This window comes from Bos indicus x Bos taurus, chromosome 7 (assembly GCF_003369695.1).
Source record: "Bos indicus x Bos taurus breed Angus x Brahman F1 hybrid chromosome 7, Bos_hybrid_MaternalHap_v2.0, whole genome shotgun sequence".
Lineage (NCBI taxonomy): Eukaryota > Metazoa > Chordata > Mammalia > Artiodactyla > Bovidae > Bos > Bos indicus x Bos taurus.
Window position 1 is genome coordinate 37,994,932 of NC_040082.1, and position 21,465 is coordinate 38,016,396.

Sequence of the window (21,465 nt, forward strand, 5' to 3'; positions counted from 1 at the left end):
GCATCAGCTATTTGTCAACAGAGCTAGGGGAGTTTCAGTTCTGTGTTCTCCAGATTAGAGTTCAGTGAAGCAGTTGAAAAGGAAAGAACAACAGACTGAGAGGGGAGACGGACACCAATCAGAGAGTAGGAGAGTCCAGAATGAGCCCATAGTCCACTCTTTCTGTGGGTTTATCCCGTAACCGTGAAAATCAGCTCCAGCTTTGCAGTCTAAAGCATGACACCTCAGTGGACAGGACATTTCCTGTCCTCTTATGTTGAAATAAATGTAATTTTATTTCAAAGTCTTAACTCTGATTCATCAACCAGACAGGTTCTGCTTTGACATTATAGTGACTTGAAACATAGAGGGTATTGTTAGAATTCTCAATTTCTATATTGACTAAATATTTGGGTTTCACAAGAGCATACTTTCCTGAAATAGTTGCCTCACTATGTCCACTTTCTCTCATCAATTGGAGTCTTCATTCAACTTTCTCATTGGCCATTCTGCCCTTACTTCCTTAATCCTTCATCAACTCTTTAAGCAGCCCTTCTAAGTGAAAGATTAAGAAAACCATGTTCCCATTATTCTATCCAATAACTGTCCTGAAGTAGGGCCACACAATACTAGTTCAGCAAGATGCTCCTAAAAGGAAAGTTTCATCTCCTGTAAGATTTGCTAAAGCTACCTACTACGTCATCTTTTAACATATTCATGACACAAGTGAACAAATAAAAAACTTTGAAAGTGCCTCAGTTAGCAAAACAAAAAATCATTTAAGTATACCTCTGTATTTTCTGTACTTAATCTACCATAGAATCCCACCCCTTCCCTCCTTTATGATGAAACATTAAGTCATGTCTCCTGAAATAAATGTTTCATGGTGAATATTTTAGTAAATGTTTTCCCAGTATCATGATGAATTTTATTAGCTGAAAATGCTTATTTGCTTTTTTACTGCCTTTTTCAACCTTATTACACACATGTAAATTTCAGTTCTTCTCATTGTAGATGACTTTGCTCTTGACCATGTGGTTTGCTTTGGCTGGTGATAAATATAGATACAACATGAACAATGGCTTAAAATGGGCTTGTAAGGTTGAGCTTGTCCCCTTGAACTTCTGCAATAATCATGAGAAAAACATGCTCCAGCAACCCACCAGTCCCAGATAAAGGATGAGAGGCACATAAAGCCGAGCAGCCTTGGGCAACCCACCAACCTACAGCCTGAAGCAGGGCTTCTCCAGCTGACCAGTAGAGCATGATCAGGAAATCAATGCTTATTTTGTAGCCTCTGAGATTTTTGGGTTGCTTGTTATACAGCTATGGTTAATTAACATGTTAAGTTTTATTTCTAGAAAATATCCAGCTAGACGTGAAAAAAAAAAATTGCTCTCTGGCTTTAGTGACCTCATAGTAAGAGAGAATAGAAATAAACAACTAGTTATAATGCAAGACAAAGTAAAATGGAAGTGAAAGTGAAAGTGAAAGTGAAGGCGCTCAGTCGTGTCTGACTCTTAGCGACCCCATGGAGTGCAGCCTACCAGGCTCCCCAGTCGATGGGATTTTCCAGGCAAGAGTACTGGAGTGGGGTGCCATTGCCAGTAGTAAATTGTGGAAACACAAAAGTAAAACTGATGTCCTCCATAAGTTCTTAAGCAAGAAGGCAGAATTTTGACTTGTTAGAGGAGTAAAAGGACTACACTACAGGAAGAAAGATATTACAGGTCTTCTTTGTGGAATGGCATGCACACAGAGAAGTTTAAGTGTCTTCCCTTTCTGGGAATGGTATTGCTCTTTTGTGTGTATATATATTGGTTTGCATTTGTAACTGAGAAAAGTAGAAGGCTACCTAAGATCACGTAACTAATATATGGCAGAACTGGGCTCTATAACATAGGTCTTCTGACTCTAGTTCTAGACTCCTGTGCTATAGCTGTTTACATAGCCTGCTATAGAATGGAAAAGCAAAACTAGAAAGTTAGCTTTCTGTTGTGCCTGGCAGTAACCACTGGGGTCCAGAAGTAGGCAAATAAAGTGTGTATATTACTGGCGATTATCACCATCATAATCATAATCATAACAACAGTAAGAATTATAACCCCCACAATAAGAACAAAAGCTACAATAACCATCATACTTGCTGTGTATTACTAACTACCATGTGCTACTTGCTATTGTAAGTGCTGTTTATATGCTATCTTAATCTGTCCTTCATATGGGGAAGGGACTACCATTAACCCCATTAAACAAGATGAAATAACTATGTAACAGGTTAGATCACTTTCCCGTGGTCAAATTCTAAGTGGGAAGTGAGGACGTGAAACCATCCTTGTCTCTTCCAGATGCCTGGGCTCTAACCACTGTATTAAATTGTTAAACTTACAAAAAAAAAAAACAAATTATAATCTCCTCTGAGGGCTTTTAAAAAATACTGATGCCTATGTCATACCCACACTACATTAGAACCTCTGCTAACAGAGTCCATGGCACCAAATCATCTTAAAAGCCCTCCTCATTATTCGTTAGTACTGCTGGTATTAAGAGCCACAGAGAGAGCAAGCAGAAGGCACAGGCAGGCAGGCCAGCTGGATTCAAAGTGTTCACAAAGAGAAAGAAGGCAAAACACATCAACTAGACAGATACCAAATAGGGTAAAGCTGACCTGGTGGTGATGGTTGGTGGTTTAGTTGCTAAGTCATGTCCAACTCTTGAGACCCCATGGCCTGTAGCATGCCTGGCTCCTCTGTCCATGGGACTCTCCAGGCAAGAATACTGGATTTTTTCCAGGGGATTGCCATTTCCTTTTCCAGGGATCTTCTTGACCCAGGGATCAAACCCAAGTTTCCTGCATTGCAGGCGGTCTTATGCATTGCAAGCATATTCTTTACCGACTAAGCCACTAATTTATAAATCAACTGGAAAAACCTTGAAATTAACTTAATGATAAAGGCAGTGTTCTAAATGGAGAGAGATTTCTGTAATAGCCCACTGGGGCATAACTGACCCATATAATGGGCAATCTAAAGTACCAATAAGGTAGATTGCATTTGGGCTCTTCACAGTAAGAGGGAGAGAGAACAGAAGACAGATTGTACCATCTTTCCTGGTCTGATTCTTTTACAGTGGTTCTGTTTTGATTTGGGCACATTCTCACCTTACCTTCTATAATTTTCTTTTTGTGTGATATTTTTGTCTGGTTTTGGTATCAGGGTGATGGTGGCCTTGTAGAATGAGTTTGGGAGTGTTCCTCCCGCTTCAGTTGTTTGGAAGAGTTTGAGAAGGATAGGTATTAGCTCTGCTCTAAATGTTTGATTGAATTTGCCTGTGAAATCATCTGGTCATAGACTCTTCTTTGTTGGAAGATTTTTAATCACAGTTTCAATTTCATGACTTGTGATTGATCTATTCATATTGTCTATCTCTTCCTGGTTTACCTTACCTTCTGAATTATCCTGTGTGCCTATCACCAGGTGCCTCAGATCTTCACATTTCCCTTAGTTTCACATTGCCATGGACACACTCAGTTCCTCAAGGCAACTTGATCTATGATATGTCCATTTGCCAATGACATAGTTCCCCAAGCAACTACTGCTGTCTTGCACAACTCCTCACTGAGGCTGGATCCAGGCTCAGATCAGCTTAAGGCAACCCCTGAGAAGCACCCAGCCCTGCTGCTTGAGGGGACATATCAGTTCCCACTGGGGCCATCACCACATCAGAGTGGTAATGAGGCTGCACAACAGCCCCAACAGCTGCTGAGCTGGACTCAGTGCAGCCACTGGACGCACACGCTTCTCCTGCCTGCCCTTCATGTCTTCCTCTGTCAGTTTCATTTGCCAAATCAGACCTCCCATTTGCACATTTCCTCATCCACTAACAGTTTTTTGAAGACCTCACTGGCTACAGGCCCAGCAGCACATGATAGAAAATTCTCTCAGGTATGTACTCCATTTTATATAAGTTTAGCCCAAGTGAAAGATCACTTTTTTCCTCATCAGAGCCCTGTGAGTGATGCAAGGTAACTGCCACCTCTTCCTGTGGTCAGGTGATAAACTGAAGCTCAAAATAGAAAGAGTGTTAGGATTTTCAAATACTAGTCAGGGAGGAAATTGTGTCAGCTCACAACTTAGTTTTTATCAGGACTGGAATCATGTGTTCAGTCAACAAACACTTTCTGAACACCTACCGTGTGCTAAGTATTAGGATAACACCTGTGGCGGTGGTGGTTTAGTCGCTAAGTCGTATCCGACTGTTGCGACCCCATAGACTGTGGCCCACCGGGATCCTCTGTCCATGGGATTCTCCAGGCAAGAATACTGGAGTGGGTTGCCATTTCCTTCTCCAGGGGGTCTTCTCAACCCAGGGATCGAACCCAGGTCTCCCACATTGCAGGCAGATTCTTTACCAACTGAGCTACAAGGAAGCCCCAAGGATAGCACCTAGAAAGAGATAAATAGATAATGGTAAGTATTCTGAAGAGTTGATAACCTAGAACAGATATCCACAAACCAGGGCCAAATTTGGCCCAAAGCCTGTTTTGCCAAATCAAGTGTTATTGAAACACACCCAGGTCCATTAATTTGTATATCATCTCTGGCTGCTTTGTGCTACCTCAGTGGAGATAAGCAGATAATAGAAACCATGTGGGCCACAAAACTGAAAACATTTACTGAGTCTTTCCATAAAAATATTGCTGTCCCTCATCTAGTAGAAAGAGCTTCAGTGAAACCAAGTGTTGCAGGTGTTATTATAGAATTCTGTGAGGGGTATACAGTGTGGGCTCAAATGAAGCAGGGGGTGGTCTCATGAGAAAGATGATGTCTTGAAAGTTATCCAAGCAGAGAGGCAGGATACAGGGATGCAAGCTGAGGTGGCAGTATGAGTAAAATAATGAAGAGAAGAAATAGCAAGGCTCATTAGGCATTTATGGTGAGGGTGGCCCAGGGTGGAGGAGGAAGTCAGCAAAAAGTGGTGATCAGAGATTTGGAAAGAAGGGTTTTATATGCAAACCTAAAGCCACTCACTGTGGGCCAAAGAACCTTTGAGTTTTTGTGTGATACATGCAGGCTATGGTAAAATTGAAATTTTATATTTCTCTCCCTGGCTGAGCAACCCCCCAGGAGGATTTAGGATTCAGTAACTGTGGTGCCTGGAGAAGGCAATGGCACCCCACTCCAGTACTTTTGCCTGGAAAATCCCATGGACGGAGGAGCCTGGTGGGCTGCAGTCCATGGGGTCGCTAAGAGTCGGACACGACTGAGAGACTTCACTTTCACTTTTCACTTTCATGCATTGGAGAAGGAAATGGCAACCCACTCCAGTGTTCTTGCCTTGAGAATCCCAGGGACAGGGGAGCCTGGTGGGCTGCTGTCTATGGGGTCGCACAGAGTCGGACAAGACTGAAACGACTTAGCAGCAACCATGGTGCCATTATAGCATAAGATGAGGCATAGTTTCAGCTGAATAAATTGAATCTCTGTTAAATGAGATTTCAAACTGTTTCTTCCCCTTATAATAGTTCATGGCAGTAGCTAAGAAAGAGAAACACAAGGTATTTTGGGATCAGATGGTCAAGAAATCTGGCTTAATCTATGGGAGTTGAGCAGATTGTCCCCAGGAAGTGATACTGAAGCAAGATATCAGACCTGAGTGCACATTAGCCAGGGAGTCTCACATGAGACCTTTGTCTAAACATTTCAAAATCTGCAAAACCAACAAGTTATCCTCCAATGGTACTCCTCTTCCTGGGAAGATCACTGGGCTAAAATATCATTGGGTCCAGCTATAAAATGGAGAGGATAATGGTACCTATACCACAAGGATGCTCTAAGGACAAAATAAAGTAATATATAGAAGGTGCTTACCATAAGGTCAAACACATAGTAAGCTTGCAAGAAATGCTAGCTGTCAATCTTCATGTCTATTCTTTTCTTCCTATTCTATACGAATGGTGAGCCCGTCTTGTGTGTTTTGTACTCTTCACAGAGTCTAGACATAAAATAATTTTTGTCTGTAAATTGTTGTGAAATATTGATTGACAAGTATTTTTGTGAATCAGTGAATCTTAGAGTCAGAAGCAATGGAGCTCCACCTCCCCCTAAGTGTGGTAGTCCCTCTTGCCAAGTCCCTCACAGATGGTTTTCCAATACCCACTTTGATGAAGCCAGTGACTGTTTATGCCCCAGCTAGGCAGCTCTGATCACAGGAAAATTATTCTCCACGTGGAGCTGAAGTTAACTCTCCTGAAACAGTCATCCATTCCCTTACTTCTGTCTCTGGATCACAGAGGACATGGCTTCTGCCCCTTCTATGTGTTGTTGTTGTTCAGTCTCTAAGTCGTGTCCAGCTCTTTTCAACCCCATGGACTGCAGCACTCCAGGCTTCCCTGTCCTTCACCAAATCCCAGAGCTTGCTCAAACTCATGTCCTTTGAGTCGGTGGTGCCATCCAGGCATCTCAACCTCTGTTGTCCCCTTCTCTTCCTGCCTTCAGTCTTTCCCAGCCTCAGGGTCTTTTCCAATGACTTTGCTCTTCGCATCCAGTTGGCAAAGTACTGAAGCTTCAGCTTCAGCATCAGTCCCTCCAATGAATACTCAAGACTGATTTCCTTTAGAATCGACTGGTTTGATCTCCTTGCAGTCCAAAGGGCTCTCAAGTGTCTTCTCCAACACCACAATTCAAAAGCATCATTTCTTTGGTGCTCAGCCTTCTTTGTGGTTCAACTCTCACATCCATATATGACTACAGGAAAAACCATAGCCTCGACTATATGGACCTTTGTCAGCAAGTGATGTCTCTGCTTTTTAATACACTATCCCTTCCACATGATAAACCTTCAAATCTGACAGTAGCCTTCCCACCCAGACTACAGAATGGGATACTTTCATTGCACTGCAGACTTCTCTCTCTGACTTTTAGTAATTTTTAAAAGACAGAGTCCTTTACCACAAAGCTCACCTCTCATTCATTTCTGTGTCCAAGTACCTGGCACAGAGTCTCACACACAGTAGGCACTCAGCAAATGTTTGTAATAATGAATAAAAGAATCCCTAAATCAAATAATTTATTGTTTTTTTTAATTGAAATATATTTGATTTACAATGTTGTATTAATTTCAGGTGTACAACAAAGTGATTGAGTTTATTTATACACACATATATATATATATATATAAAACTTTTCAGAGTCTTTTTCATTATAGGTTATTGTATAATATTGAATATATTTCCCTGTGCTGTACAGTAGGTCCGTGTTGGTTATCTACTTTACATACAGTGGTGTGTTCTTTTACTCTCAAACTCCTAATTTATTCCCCTGTCCCCTTTCCCCTTTGGCAACCATAAATTAATTTTCTATGTCTGTGAATCTATGTCTGTTTTGTAAATAACTTCATTTGTATCATCTTTTTTAGATTCCACATATAAGTAATATCAAATGATATTTGTCTTTGCCTGATTTACTTCACTCAGTAGTCTCTTAGTTCATCCATGTTGCTGCAAATGGCATTATTTTATTCTCTTTTATGGCTGAGTAATATTCCATTGTATGTATACACTACATCTTCTTTATCCATGCATCTGTTGATGGGCATTTAGGTTGCTTCTGTGTCTTGGCTATTGTAAATAGTGCCACTAAGAACATTGGGGTACATGCACCTTTTTGAATTAGAGTTTTCATCTATTCTAGATATATGCCCAGGAATAGGATTACTGGATCATATGATAACTTTATTTTTAGACTTTTTTGAGGAATCTCCATATTGTACTCCATAATGGCTGTACCAATTTACATTTCCACCAATGTTTCCTAGGAGGGTCCCATTTTTAGACACCCTCTCTAGCATGTGTTATTTGTAGACATTTTGATGGTGGCCATTCTGACCACTATGAGATGATATCCTGCTGTAGTTTTGATTTGCATTTCTCTAATAATTAGCATGTTGAATATCTTTGCATATGCTTATTGGTCATCTTTATGTCTTCTTTAGAGACATATCTTCTGTCCATTTTTTTATTGTGTTATTTGTATTTTTACATTAAGCTTTATTTTTAATTGGAGAATAATTGCTTTATTATATTGTGTTGGTTTCTGTCATACATCAACATGAATCAGCCATGAGTATACATATGTCCCCTCCCTCTTGAACCTCCCTCCCACCTCCTACCCTATCTCACCCCTCTAGGCTGTCACAGAGCACCAGTTTTGAGCTCCCTGCATTTGCTCTATCTATAGAGCAAATTTCCACTGGCTATCAGTTTTACATACAGTAATGTATATGTTTCAATACCACTCTCTCAATTCATCCCACTCTCTCCTTCCCCCTCTGTGCCCACAGGTCTGCTTTCTGTGTATGCATCTCTATTGCTGCCTTGCAGATAGTTCATCAGCACCATCCTTCTAGATTCTATATATATACATTAATATTGAAATATTTGTTTGAATAAGCATTCAGCCAGTTTCAGTGCGAACTCTAATCTGTGTCAGAAAACATCACAGGGAACTTAGTAAAGATACAAATTTCTGAACCACACATTCAGAGATTCTGATTCTATCAATCTGAAGGTTTTCCCAGGCATTTGCATTCTTACCAAGCACCTTGAATGTATCTGAATCAGGTGGTGACCACACTTGGAAAAAAGCTACTTTAAGCCTCCAAACATCAAACCAAGAAACTTTTATTAAACTTGCTATTTAGAAGCAGCAAATGTATTTCAGTTATTTCTACCTAGAACAGCTTTTCATTTGTTCACGTGCATCATTTTTTTCTTCTTGAAGTATCTTTTTCTGGGTTACCCAGCCATAGCTCCCCTCCCATGCTGAGAGGTAAGTATGCTCCATCTACTACATTCTTTTCAGGCCTCCTAAGGAGATAATAAGGCATTGCAATTGATTGCAATTTATTAATCAGAGCAGGATGTTATGGAGTTTGGTAGGGATGGGGATGGGGAGGGAAGCACCATCTTGAAGTCTAGTATAAATGCAAGGTAAGTGCCAAGTGACAAGGGAATAAGACAGAAATAAACCCAAATCACAAGATGTTTTAAGCTCATCCCGTATTTTACACTGTGGTATCATGACATATAAAAAGGGGATATTAAAACCTAACTGGTGTACCAGCATATCCAGGTGAGGTTTATTCTATAAATATTTATTGATTGCCTATGAGGTGATGGGTACTAAGGTGCTAAGGATCACAAAAGAAGACAACATTCTTGCCTCATAGAGGCATAGATTAAAAAAAAATGTAATTACATACATTTATGTTACATTGTAAGTAAGTAGAACTGAATAATGTATTAGAAAGGAATGGAAGAGTGCAGGTGAGATCTCCTGTTATGTGGGAAGGTAAGAGAAGAACTCTCCAAGGAGGTGCTATTTAGGCACATACGTAAGCAATGCAGAAGAGCATGCCTTGTGAAGAGCTGGTGGGAGAAACTTCAGGAAGAGCAGGTGGCAATGCAAAAGACTGAGGAGGCCATCAGAGGATAAGGAATGGACGCTGTATGCTGAAGGAACAGCAGAAAAGTCTACATGACTGGAACAGAGTGAGTGAGTGTGGTGTGATAGATGCAAGTAAGATCACACAGACGGTAGCACACTGACAATTAGTCCATGATGGGATAGTTTTATTCTCATGGGATAGTAAGCCACCAAGGACCATATTGGTCATTTGGTCCAATCCATTCACTCAACAGGTAGAATGACAACCCTAGAGAGGTTAACTGGTAAAAAAAAGTGAAAGTGAAGTCACCTAGTTGTGTCTGACTCTTTGCGACCCCATGGACTGTAGCCCACCAGGCTCCTCCACCCATGGGATTCTCTAGGCAAGAATACTGGAGTGGGTTGCCATTTCTTTCTCTAGGAGATCTTCCCAACCCAGGGATTGAACCCAGGTCTCTGGCAATGTAGGCAGATGCTTTACCATCTGAGCCATCAGGGAAGCAACTAACTGGTAAAAGCCAGCTGGTAAAGAATCTTCCTGCAATGCAGGAGACCCTGGTTCAATTCCTTGGATGGGAAGATCTGCTGGAGAAGGGACAGGCTACCCATTGCAGTATTTTGGGGCTTCCCTGGTGGCTCAGCCAGTAGAGAATCCGCCTGCAGTGCAGGAGACCTGAGTTTGATCCCTGGGTTGGGAAGACCCCTTGGAGAAGGGAAAGGCTACCCACTTCAGTATTCTGGCCTGTAGAATTCCATGGACTGTATAGTCCTTGGGATCACAAAGAGTCAGACATGACTGAGCAACTTTCACTTTCAGAGAGGTTAACAGATTTCTCTTATGTAGGAGCCTAAGAAAAAACAGTGCTTATGTTTTATAATATGTCATAGAGTTTTTATTGTCATCTTTCATGATTTTCTTCTTCATCTTCCATTTTTATTTTTCTTCCTTTCACTTCCTTTCCCTTTCTGCTAACTCCTCCTCTGAGTTCCCTTATTTCTCTTCCCTCTTTTCCTCCTTTTTTCTATCCTCTCCTCCTTTCTTCATCCTGTCTCTCTTCTTCCTCATGACATCAGTCTGTTCTAAGTCCCTGGCCTGTGGTCAGTGTTAGGTCAAGGCAACAGTATTTATCCCTATAAGAAAGCAGTTCTAACCAACAGTCCTATGCTACTTAATAACATCAGATGATTTCAAATCCTGAAATCTGCAAACCTCAAAGTATCACTCCCCTAGTTCTCCTTCCCGTTCTTTAAAAGCTACTTGTTATTTTGACTTAAAAAATCCCTTTTCCTAGTGTCTGATGTACAAGCCACTTCCATGATTACAGAGGTTGTGTATCTCCACCCAGTACAAGATATTTGATACAGAAGGTCCAAAACAAGACTCAAGTGTGGCTAAATTCAAACAGAGAATCTAATATAATGGGCCAGGTGTTAAGTGTAACTAACTGCCATTAGGTATAGAGAACTGTAAAGACTTTAGACAAACCACAGGAAACCACTGCTCCAGTTAGAGAGGTCTGTTTGTTCATATCTGGTCCATTTCTGGAAGCAGAAGTCTAATTCAGCCTAGAATCTTATGAGAGATGATAGGCAATGATGGTACTCTGAGCTATGATATCAGTGACCCAAATAGACCTCTTTTTTTCTAAACTGTGTAGAAGTAGTGCAGTGTGAGTTCATCACATCCTCTCCCCAGCATACCTTCCCACGTGGGTCCTACTACAAACCCCTGACCATTGTATTTGGTTGAAAAAAAGCTCATTCAGATTTTCCCATAAGATAGAACAGAAGAAACTGAATGAACTTTTTGCCAACCCAGTATTTCAATTTCATATTTCTAACCACATAGCTGGAAAATACAGAGCTGGCATCTGTAGAAATTGATTTTTCTTTTTCTGCAGAAAGAGTCCTGTGCTGTCACAACAAAGCATATTCTTTCCCTTGGAAACAAAGTAAAAGGTATTACTGGGAGTCCTTTTATCCTGCCAAGTAGCCAACATCAGTCTTCCATATAGCTTTGCAACTCTTCCAACTCTATCTGCTGCTGCTAAAAAAGAATAGCTACACATACATTACTAAATCTTGAAAAAAGTAGCAAGTCAAAATTGATTCCCACACCTAGTCTTCCTGGGACGCAGTTTCCTCATCTATAAAAAGAGGGAGTCAATGGAAAATAGAATGAGTCTCAGACTTTTCCCTCATCTCTCTCCTTACCAATAATCAAAGAAGATATTCCCTGTGTCTTTTGATCTTAATATTATTAAAATTATATACTTTTTATTAAATTTCAGAGTAAGAAAGGATTAAAATTTGGTTATACATTGCTGTGAGATGCTAGACAGTACCTCGTGATGGTTTTGGGATTCAGCCTTTGAACTTGATTATATTTATAGGTAGTATTTAAATATGTAAGAGAATTTGCTTATGAAATGTATATGTTTAGATAAGGAACCAAAAAATGTCAGAGAAAAGGTTTGGCAAATCCCCATCCAAAATGAAATGATGAAACTGAGCAGAATTGTTAAAACAACCATTGTAGGGCTCTCTAAATTTATCAAAGGCATATGATAAATTGTGAAGTGTTTACTCAAGAAGAACTACTAAACATCTATAAGGAGAGTAAGAGTCTGTGACATTTAGGCTGCATCCATTCCCAGCTACCTGGCATTGTAGCTCTATCATGACTGAGGCAGACTGTGAGAACACACAACTCTGCAACCCATAGAGGGCTGGCTTGATTTGGAGTGGAGAAAAGTCACATGCCCATGGGCTTTGTTAAAAATAACAGAGGTTTCAGTATCAGTCTAGGAAGAGGAACAACACCTCTGCCTAAGGCCATGGTACTAACTGAGCCAAGAAACAGATTAGTCAGAAATGGGATAGGGAAATGCATGGAATAAGGCAGGTTTTGATAATAACCCCGACATTTCTGGTGGTCAAGAAGGCAATGTGTCTGTTCAAGAGAGACAAGAGGGGGCCTTAGCTATCTATTCATGGCTGAATGTGAGGTCTTCATGAGCAGAAAGTAAAGGCTGGAGCATGTTTGATAACTGCCTGAGCTTTGAATACTTTCTGCAATTTACAGAACTATCGGCAAAAGGTTAAAATTTCAAGGTGTTTAGGCACAGCTTCTGACCAGTATCCTTGTTGTTGCTGTTCACTTGCTAAGTCCTGTCCGACTCTTTGCAACCTCATGGCCTGCAGCATGCCAGGCTCCCCTGTCCTTCACTATCTCCCGTAGTTTGCTCAAATTCGTCTCCACTGAGTCATCGATGATATCTCTCAACCATTAAGGTCTGCTCACATGGAGGCAAACCCAGGAACACCAGGTTTAAAATTGGTTTTTAAAGAAGGATTTTTTAAAAAACCTGAGTGGAGACATGGGTAGTCACACAATGCAGGGTAGGTAGATCCTACAGAATTAGTCACCAAGTCACTCAACAGATAAACAGTTAAAGCCATAGCATCTCCTGGGAATGATGAAATCAGAATCCAGTGAACTATAATATATTATCTAAAATGCTCAGTTAAATAAACTATGAAAAATGCAACATAATAGGAGAGTTTGGGCAATAAACAGAAAAAAAAGCATCAATGAAAAATATCTTTGAAGTAATCCAGATGTTTAGCAAACAAAAAACTACAAAGCAGCTACTGTAATAAGTTTATTCTAATGAAAAAAGGAGATGACATTTAGAGAATTAAAGGGAAAAAGGTAACAACAACGAATCATCAAATAGAGTGCTAGTAAAGAGATTAAAAAAATTAAAAAATTGAAATTCTGAGTTAGATGTACAATACAGTAACTGAAATTTAAATAATACAGCTATGCTAAGTCACTTCAGTCGTGTCCGACTCTGTGTGACCCCATAGACGGCAGCCCACCAGGCTCCCCCATCCCCGGGATTCTCCAGGCAAGAACACTGGAGTGGGTTGCCATTTCCTTCTCCAATGCACGAAAGTGAAAAGTGAAAGTGAAGTCCCTCAGTTGTGTCTGACTCTTAGCGACCCCATGGACTGCAGCCCACCAGGCTCCTCCATCCATGGGATTTTCCAGGCAAGAGTACTGGAGTGGAATACCATTGTCTTCTCCCAATAATACAGCAGAGAGGTGCAATAGATGCTTTGAACTGGCAGAAGAATCGGCAAACTTGAGAACTGAGCAGTAAACACTATACAATCTGAAAAACAATGAAACACTGAAAAACAAAAATGATTAGTACCTCAGAGACCTGTGGAACAATATCAAAAGTGGCAACATGTGCATAGTGGAAATTCCAGCAGAAGAGAAGAGAGCGGGAACAAAGATAGGAAGAAACACAAAAATATATTTAAGGAAATAATAGCTGCAAACTTCCAAAAGTTACGAAAAAAATGAATCTGTACATTCAAGAAATACACCAAATTCCAAGTATGATAAAGACTAACAGATTAAAATGTAGACTTCTTATACTATAAATATTGTCAACTAAAAAAAAAAGACGTACAACTTGAGAGTTGTGAGTTAAGTTTTATTTGGGGCAAAATGAGGACTGCAGCCCGGGAAGCAGCATCTCAGATAGCTCTGAGAGACTGCTCCAAAGCAGCGATGAGGGAAAGTCATTATATAAGTTTTGGTGAAGGGTGAGTTCAATACCATGAAGCACTCATTTTATAAAAGGTTTTTTGATAGTCATGAGGGTCTGATGTCACCATGAAGGGATTTAGTGCTTCTCTAGATAAGAGGAGATATAAGGATTGAGAGCATAAAATCTGCTCCTAAAAACATCCATCTATCTAAAGACCTGTCCCACCAGATTCTCTGGAGCACAGAGTGCCTCAGTCCACCCTGAACTCCCTCAGGGGTTGTTGAAGGTCAACAGTTATAGCAGCATGGGCTTCAGTCTCCGTGGAGGCAGACGGTAAATGGCTCTGTTGTTCAGTAGTTGGCAATGCTCTGGTAAGTGCCAATTTGTAGTTGACACTATTAAAATCTAAAAACAGATTATCTTGAGCCGCAATAAGAATCATAGATTATTTCTGATCAGAAACAATAGAAGACATGAAACAATGGGATAACATATTTAACATGCTGTAAAAAGAAGTTGACAAATAATTCTATATCCATCAAAATTATCCTTTAAGAAAGTGAATGTGAAATACTTTCCTAGGTAAGCAAATATGGGAAATAGTCATTCCTAGCAGAAATGGCTTAAAAATAGTCCCAAGGGAAATCCTTCAGGTTAAAAGAAAATGACACTAATGGTAATTTGAATCGACACAAAGAAACAAAGAGCATTATCCATTGTCACGTCTTCTGCAGAAATTATTCGGGTCTCTCACGTGTTGACTTCATTCACCTTTTGGACTTAAACATCATCAATTTAATTAATTTTCGTTAGAAATATAAGCAGAATAAATTCCCTACTACCCAGAAGTTCAATGACTTAGCAGTGGGAAAATTTTATTGTAATTTCTTTGAGTGGAGGGCCAAGAGTGAAATTTTTCTGAACAAAAAAATTGCTCTCAGCAAATATTGAGTACTGAATGGATTTGAAAAGTAACTGTTGCTGCATACTTCATAATATTTATGACTAAATTCAACCTGAAACCACAAGAGAAAATAGCATATATATATATATATATATATCAGATAAGATCAGTCTCTCAGTAGTGTCCGACTCTTTGCAACCCCATGAATCGCAGCATGCCAGGCCTTCCTGTCCATCAACAACTCCCGGAGTTCACCCAGACTCACGTCCATCGAGTCAGTGATACCATCCAGCCATCTCATCCTCTGTCGTCCCCTTCTCCTCCTGCCCCCAATCCCTCCCAGCATCAGACTCTTTTCCAATGAGTCAACTCTTCGCATGAGGTGGCCAAAGTACTGGAGTTTCAGCTTTAGCATCATCCCTTCCAAAGAAATCCCAGGGCTGATCTCTTTCAGAATGGACTGGTTGGATCTCCTTGCAGTCCAAGGGACTCTCAAGAGTCTTCTCCAACACCACAGTTCAAAAGCATCAATTCTTCGGCGCTCAGCCTTCTTCACAGTCTAACTCTCACATCCATACATGACCACAGGAAAAACCATAGCCTTGACTAGACAGACCTTTGTTGGCAAAGTAATGTCTCTGCTTTTGAATATGCTATCTAGTTTGGTCATAACTTTCCTTCCAAGGAGTAAGCATCTTTTTAATTTCATGGCTGCAGTCACCATCTGCAGTGATTTTGGAGCCCCCAAAAATAAAGTCTGACACTGTTTCCACTGTTTCCCCATCTATTTCCCATGAAGTGGAAATCGGATGCCGTGATCTTCGTTTTCTGAATGTTGAGCTTTAAGCCAACTTTTTCACTCTCCACTTTCACTTTCATCAAGAGGCTTTTTAGTTCCTCTTCACTTTCTGCCATAAGGGTGGTGTCATCTGCATATCTGAGGTTATTGATATTTCTCCCTGCAATCTTGATTCCAGCTTGTGTTTCTTCCAGTCCAGCATTTCTCATGATGTACTCTGCATATAAGTTAAATAAGCAGGGTGACAATATACAGCCTTGACGAACTCCTTTTCCTATTTGGAACCAGTCTGTTGTTCCATGTCCAGTTCTAACTGTTGCTTCCTGAGTGCATACAAATTTCTCAAGAGGCAGATCAGGAGGTCTGGTATTCCCATCTCTTTCAGAATTTTCCACAGTTTATTGTGATCCACACAGTCAAAGGCTTTGGCATAGTCAATAAAGCAGAAATCCATGTTTTTCTGGAACTCTCTTGCTTTTTCCATGATCCAGCGGATGTTGGCAATTTGATCTCTGATTCCTCTGCCTTTTCTAAAACCAGCTTGAACATCAGGAAGTTCACAGTTCACATATTGCTGAAGCCTGGCTTGGAGAATTTTGAGCATTACTTTACTAGCATGTGAGATGAGTGCAATTGTGCGGTAGTTTGAGCATTCTTTGGCATTGCCTTTCTTTGAGATTGGAATGAAAACTGACCATTTCCAGTCCTGTGGCCACTGCTGAGTTTTCCAAATTTGCTGGCATATTGAGTGCAGCACTTTCACAGCATCATCTTTCAGGATTTGGAATAGCTCAACTGGAATTCCATCACCTCCACTAGCTTTGTTCGTAGTGATGCTTTCTAAGGCCCACTTGGCTTCACATTCCAAGGTGTCTGGCTCTAGGTCAGTGATCACACCATATAACATATCTTAAAACATATATATATGTTTATATATATAACATATATTAAAACATATATTAAACTTTATTAAAATCAAAAACTTCTATCCATCAAAGGACCCTATCAACAAAGTGAAATGTAATCTACAGCATGGGAGAAAATATTTGTAAACCCTATATCTGATAAGGGTCTAGCACCCAGAATCTTTGGAGAACTCCTACAACCCAAAAACAGAATAGCAAACTATACAATTTTAAAATGGGCAAAGGAATTGAGCAGACATTTCTCCAGAGAAGACTTATAAATTGCCAGCAAGTATATGGACTTCCTTAGTGGCTCCATAGGTAAAGAATCTGCCTAACAATGTGGGAGACCTGGGTTTGATCCCTGGGTTGGGAAGATCCCCTGGAAGAAGAAATGGCAACCCACTCCAGTATTTTTGCCTGGAGAACCTCATGGACAGAGGAGCTTGGAGGGCTATAGTCCATGGGGGTCACAAAGGGTCAGACATGACTGAACAACTAAGCACAGTAAGTATATAGAGGGCTTCCCAGCTGGTTCAGTGATAAACAGTCCACCTGCCAAGTAGGAGAAGTGGTTTTGATCCATGGGTCAGAAAGATCCCCTAGAGAAGGCAATGGCAACCCATTCCAGTATTCTAGCCTGAATAGAGGAGCCTGGAGGGCTACACAGAGAGTTGACAGAACTTAGCAACTAAACAATAACAACAGCATAGTACATGGAATGATAATTGTTTATCATTAGGGACATGCACATCAAAATCACAGTGAAGAATAACTTAATTGCCTCACACCCATTAGGATGAGCTATTATCAAAAGACCAAAAGCCAGAAGATGGCAAGTGTTGGTGAGAATGTGGAGGAAGTAGAACCTTTGTGCATCTCTGATGGGAGTGTGACATGGTAGAACTATGTCACAAAATTTGTCAGAAAGACAAGCATAAATTACCATATGACTCAGCAATTCCTCTTCTAAGTTTATATCCCACGCTCAATTGAAAGCTAGTACTCAAACAAATATGTATATATACATATTTATAGCAGTGTTATTCACAATGGCCAAAGGCAGAAACATCTGAAATGTACATCAGCAACATTGTAGATATATATACCATAAAAGATAAATTATGATATATACATTTACAAAGATCCCTGGGTCAGGAAGATCCCCTAGAGGAAGAAATGGCAACCACTCCAGGATTCTTGCCTGGGAATTCCATGGACAGAGGAGCCTGGAGGGCTACAGTTCATGAGGTCCCAAAGAGTCAAACACAACCGAGCAACTAATACACACACAGCACAAAGTACTTAGCAGTACTCACTGTGAATGAACCTTGAAAACATTATGCTAAGTGAAATATGCCAAAGGAGGTCAGATATCCTGTGACTCCACTTAAATAAAACATTCAGAATAGGAAAGTCTACACAGTCCAAAAGTAGTCTGGTAGTTGCCAGGGGCTGAGATAGGGGGGAAATGGAATGCAAGTTCTTAAAGGGTACACTTTCCTTCAATAATGATGAAATGTTGGAACTAGATAGAGATAATGGTTGCAAAACATTGTGAATGCACTAAAAGCCATGTTGAAAGGGTTAATTTTATGTTATTTGAATTTTACCTCAATTCTAAAAAAATTACATGCTCATAAATTGATAGTACTTTTAGTAGGACCTATTTATGCAGAAAGAAATTTTCAAAGATGAAGTATATCGACTTTAGTCACAGATCAGTATTTCCATATAAGTATTTACAATCAATTTTGATCACAGTGAGTCAATTCCTAGGCAGGTTGATAAGAAGTCCAGGGTTCCCAAGGAAGAGAAAGGGGTCTGGGGCTCTCAAGGAGAAAAGGAAAAACTTTTTTTTCTATATGTCTTAGTCAATATAACAATGTATCTTGCTCAAAGACATGTTTCTTCTTAACAAGAACCTTCTGACTAATCTTGTTATCTTAAAATGTATATTATGGGAGTGGGTCTGGTAAAATCTTTCTATTGTTAGTTCTAATCATGTCATCTTAAAATATAAATTGTGGGAGTGGGTCTAGTAAGATCTTTACAAACTTGAGACATTCTTTTGATTTATTGTAATAACCAATTGAAAAACTCCCTTTTCTAAGACTAGCCAGTGGGGCACACTCCATCCCCCTTCTGATGTCTGTGTCAGAAGCTTTCTCTGTCCCTTTTTCACTTTACTAAAACTCTGCTACGCAAAAGCTCTTGAGTGATCAAGCCTGGTCCCTGGTCCCAAAGCTAAATCTTCTTCAGATACCACAAGTCTGACATCATTCACTGTAAGCTATCAATAGGAAATACTAATTTTTACCCCGATTAAAAGAGATGTTCCCCCTCCATTCCATTCTTTTCATTAGTAGACCTGTACTGCAAAAGAAAAGAGTTAACTAATATTACAGTTGTATTTTGTTAACAAAAACATTGTAAAAATTTGTTTTCCTCCTTGTTGTGTTAGCATATCGGTTTTCTATTTCTGCAAAACAAACTACCACAAAATTAGAAGCTTAAAACAGCACCCATTTATTGTCCCAAAGTTCTGCAGGTCAGAAGTGTCAGTATGGCATCACTGAGTTCTGCTCAGAGTCTCACAAGGCTGAAATCTAAGTGTCAGCTGGGCTACGTTATCATTTGGAGTTAAGTTCCTATTCCAGTCTCATTCAGATTGTTGGCAGAATTCAGTTTCTTGGGTGTAGGACTGAAGTCTTTGTTTCCTTATTAACTGTCTGGCTAGAGGTCCCTCTCAGATCCTAGAGGCTGCCTTCTGGTCCTAACCACAACTTGGCAACTTCTTCAAAGCTATTAAAAGAATCTCTGTCTGTTATGACTAAGTCTTATATGACATACCATAACCACAGAAATGACCATCCCAGTATTTTTGTCACATAATGAAACCAGTTATGGCCCTACACCCTCGTCAAGGAGAAGGCAGTGTGTGCTTGGTATAAACCAAGAGGCAGGAATCTTCAGGGCTGTCTTAAAATTCAACCTGCTTCCTACATGATATCCTCAGCATTGCCTGTTGATCTGCAAAATCTAAAATATTTACTATCTACTGGCACAAAGACAGAAATACTGGCACAAAGACAGAAATATTGATCAATGGAATAAAATAGAAAGCCCAGAGATAAATCCACGCACATATGGACACCTTATCTTCGACAAAGGAGGCAAGAATATACAATGGATTAAAGACAATCTCTTTAACAAGTGGTGCTGGGAAATCTGGTCAACCACTTGTAAAAGAATGAAACTGGACCACTTTCTAACACCATACACAAAAATAAACTCAAAATGGATTAAAGATCTAAACGTAAGACCAGAAACTATAAAACTCCTAGAGGAGAACATAGGCAAAACACTCTCCGACATACATCACAGCAGGATCCTCTATGACCCACCTCCCAGAATATTGGAAATAAAAACAAAAATAAACAAATGGGACCTAATTAACCTTAAAAGCTTCTGCACATCAAAGGAAACTATTAGCAAGGTGAAAAGACAGCCTTCAGAATGGGAGAAAATAATAGCAAATGAAGCAACCGACAAACAACTAATCTCAAAAATATACAAGCAACTCCTACAGCTCAACTCCAGAAAAATAAACGACCCAATCAAAAAATGGGCCAAAGAACTAAATAGACATTTCTCCAAAAAAGACATACAGATGGCTAACAAACACATGAAAAGATGCTCAACATCACTCATTATCAGAGAAATGCAAATCAAAACCACTATGAGGTACCATTTCACACCAGTCAGAATGGCTGCGATCCAAAAGTCTACAAATAATAAATGCTGGAGAGGGTGTGGAGAAAAGGGAACCCTCTTACACTGTTGGTGGGAATGCAAACTAGTACAGCCACTATGGAGAACAGTGTGGAGATTCCTTAAAAAACTGGAAATAGAACTGCCTTATGATCCAGCAACTCCACTGCTGGGCATACACACTGAGGAAACCAGAAGGGAAAGAGACACGTGTACCCCAATGTTCATCGCAGCACTGTTTATAATAGCCAAGACATGGAAGCAACCTAGATGTCCATCAGCAGATGAATGGATAAGAAAGCTGTGGTACATATACACAATGGAGTATTACTCAGCCATTAAAAAGAATACATTTGAATCAGTTCTAATGAGGTGGATGAAACTGGAGCCTATTATACAGAGTGAAGTAAGCCAGAAGGAAAAACATAAATACAGTATTCTAACGCATATATATGGAATTTAGAAAGATGGTAACAATAACCCTGTGTACGAGACAGCAAAAGAGACACTGATGTATAGAACAGTCTTATGGACTCTGTGGGAGAGGGAGAGGGTGGGAAGATTTGGGAGAATGACATTGTAACATGTAAAATATCATGTAAGAAACGAGTTGCCAGTCCAGGTTCGATGCACGATGCTGGATGCTTGGGGCTGGTGCACTGGGACGACCCAGAGGGATGGTATGGGGAGGGAGGAGGGAGGAGGGTTCAGGATGGGGAACACATGTATACCTGTGGTGGATTCATTTTGATATTTGTCAAAACTAATACAATTATGTAAAGTTTAAAAATAAAATAAAATTTAAAAAAAAAAAAAAAAAAAAAAAAAAAAAATAAAATATTTACTATCTAGCCCTTCACAGGAAAAAAAAAAAAAACTTGCCTACCCCTGATCCAGCTGCTTTCTTTTATGCATGATTTCAGCTGCATATGCCTACCCTGATTCTTTTAAACTGAAAGCATGTGCACAGGAAGAGGTGTATGTATACCCCAGACAAAAAGTTGGACCATTTCTGTGAATTCAAACAAGAATAAAAACTACCTCAGGTCTATACCTGCTCATCTAGTGTCTAGCTGTTCTCAGTTTTCTC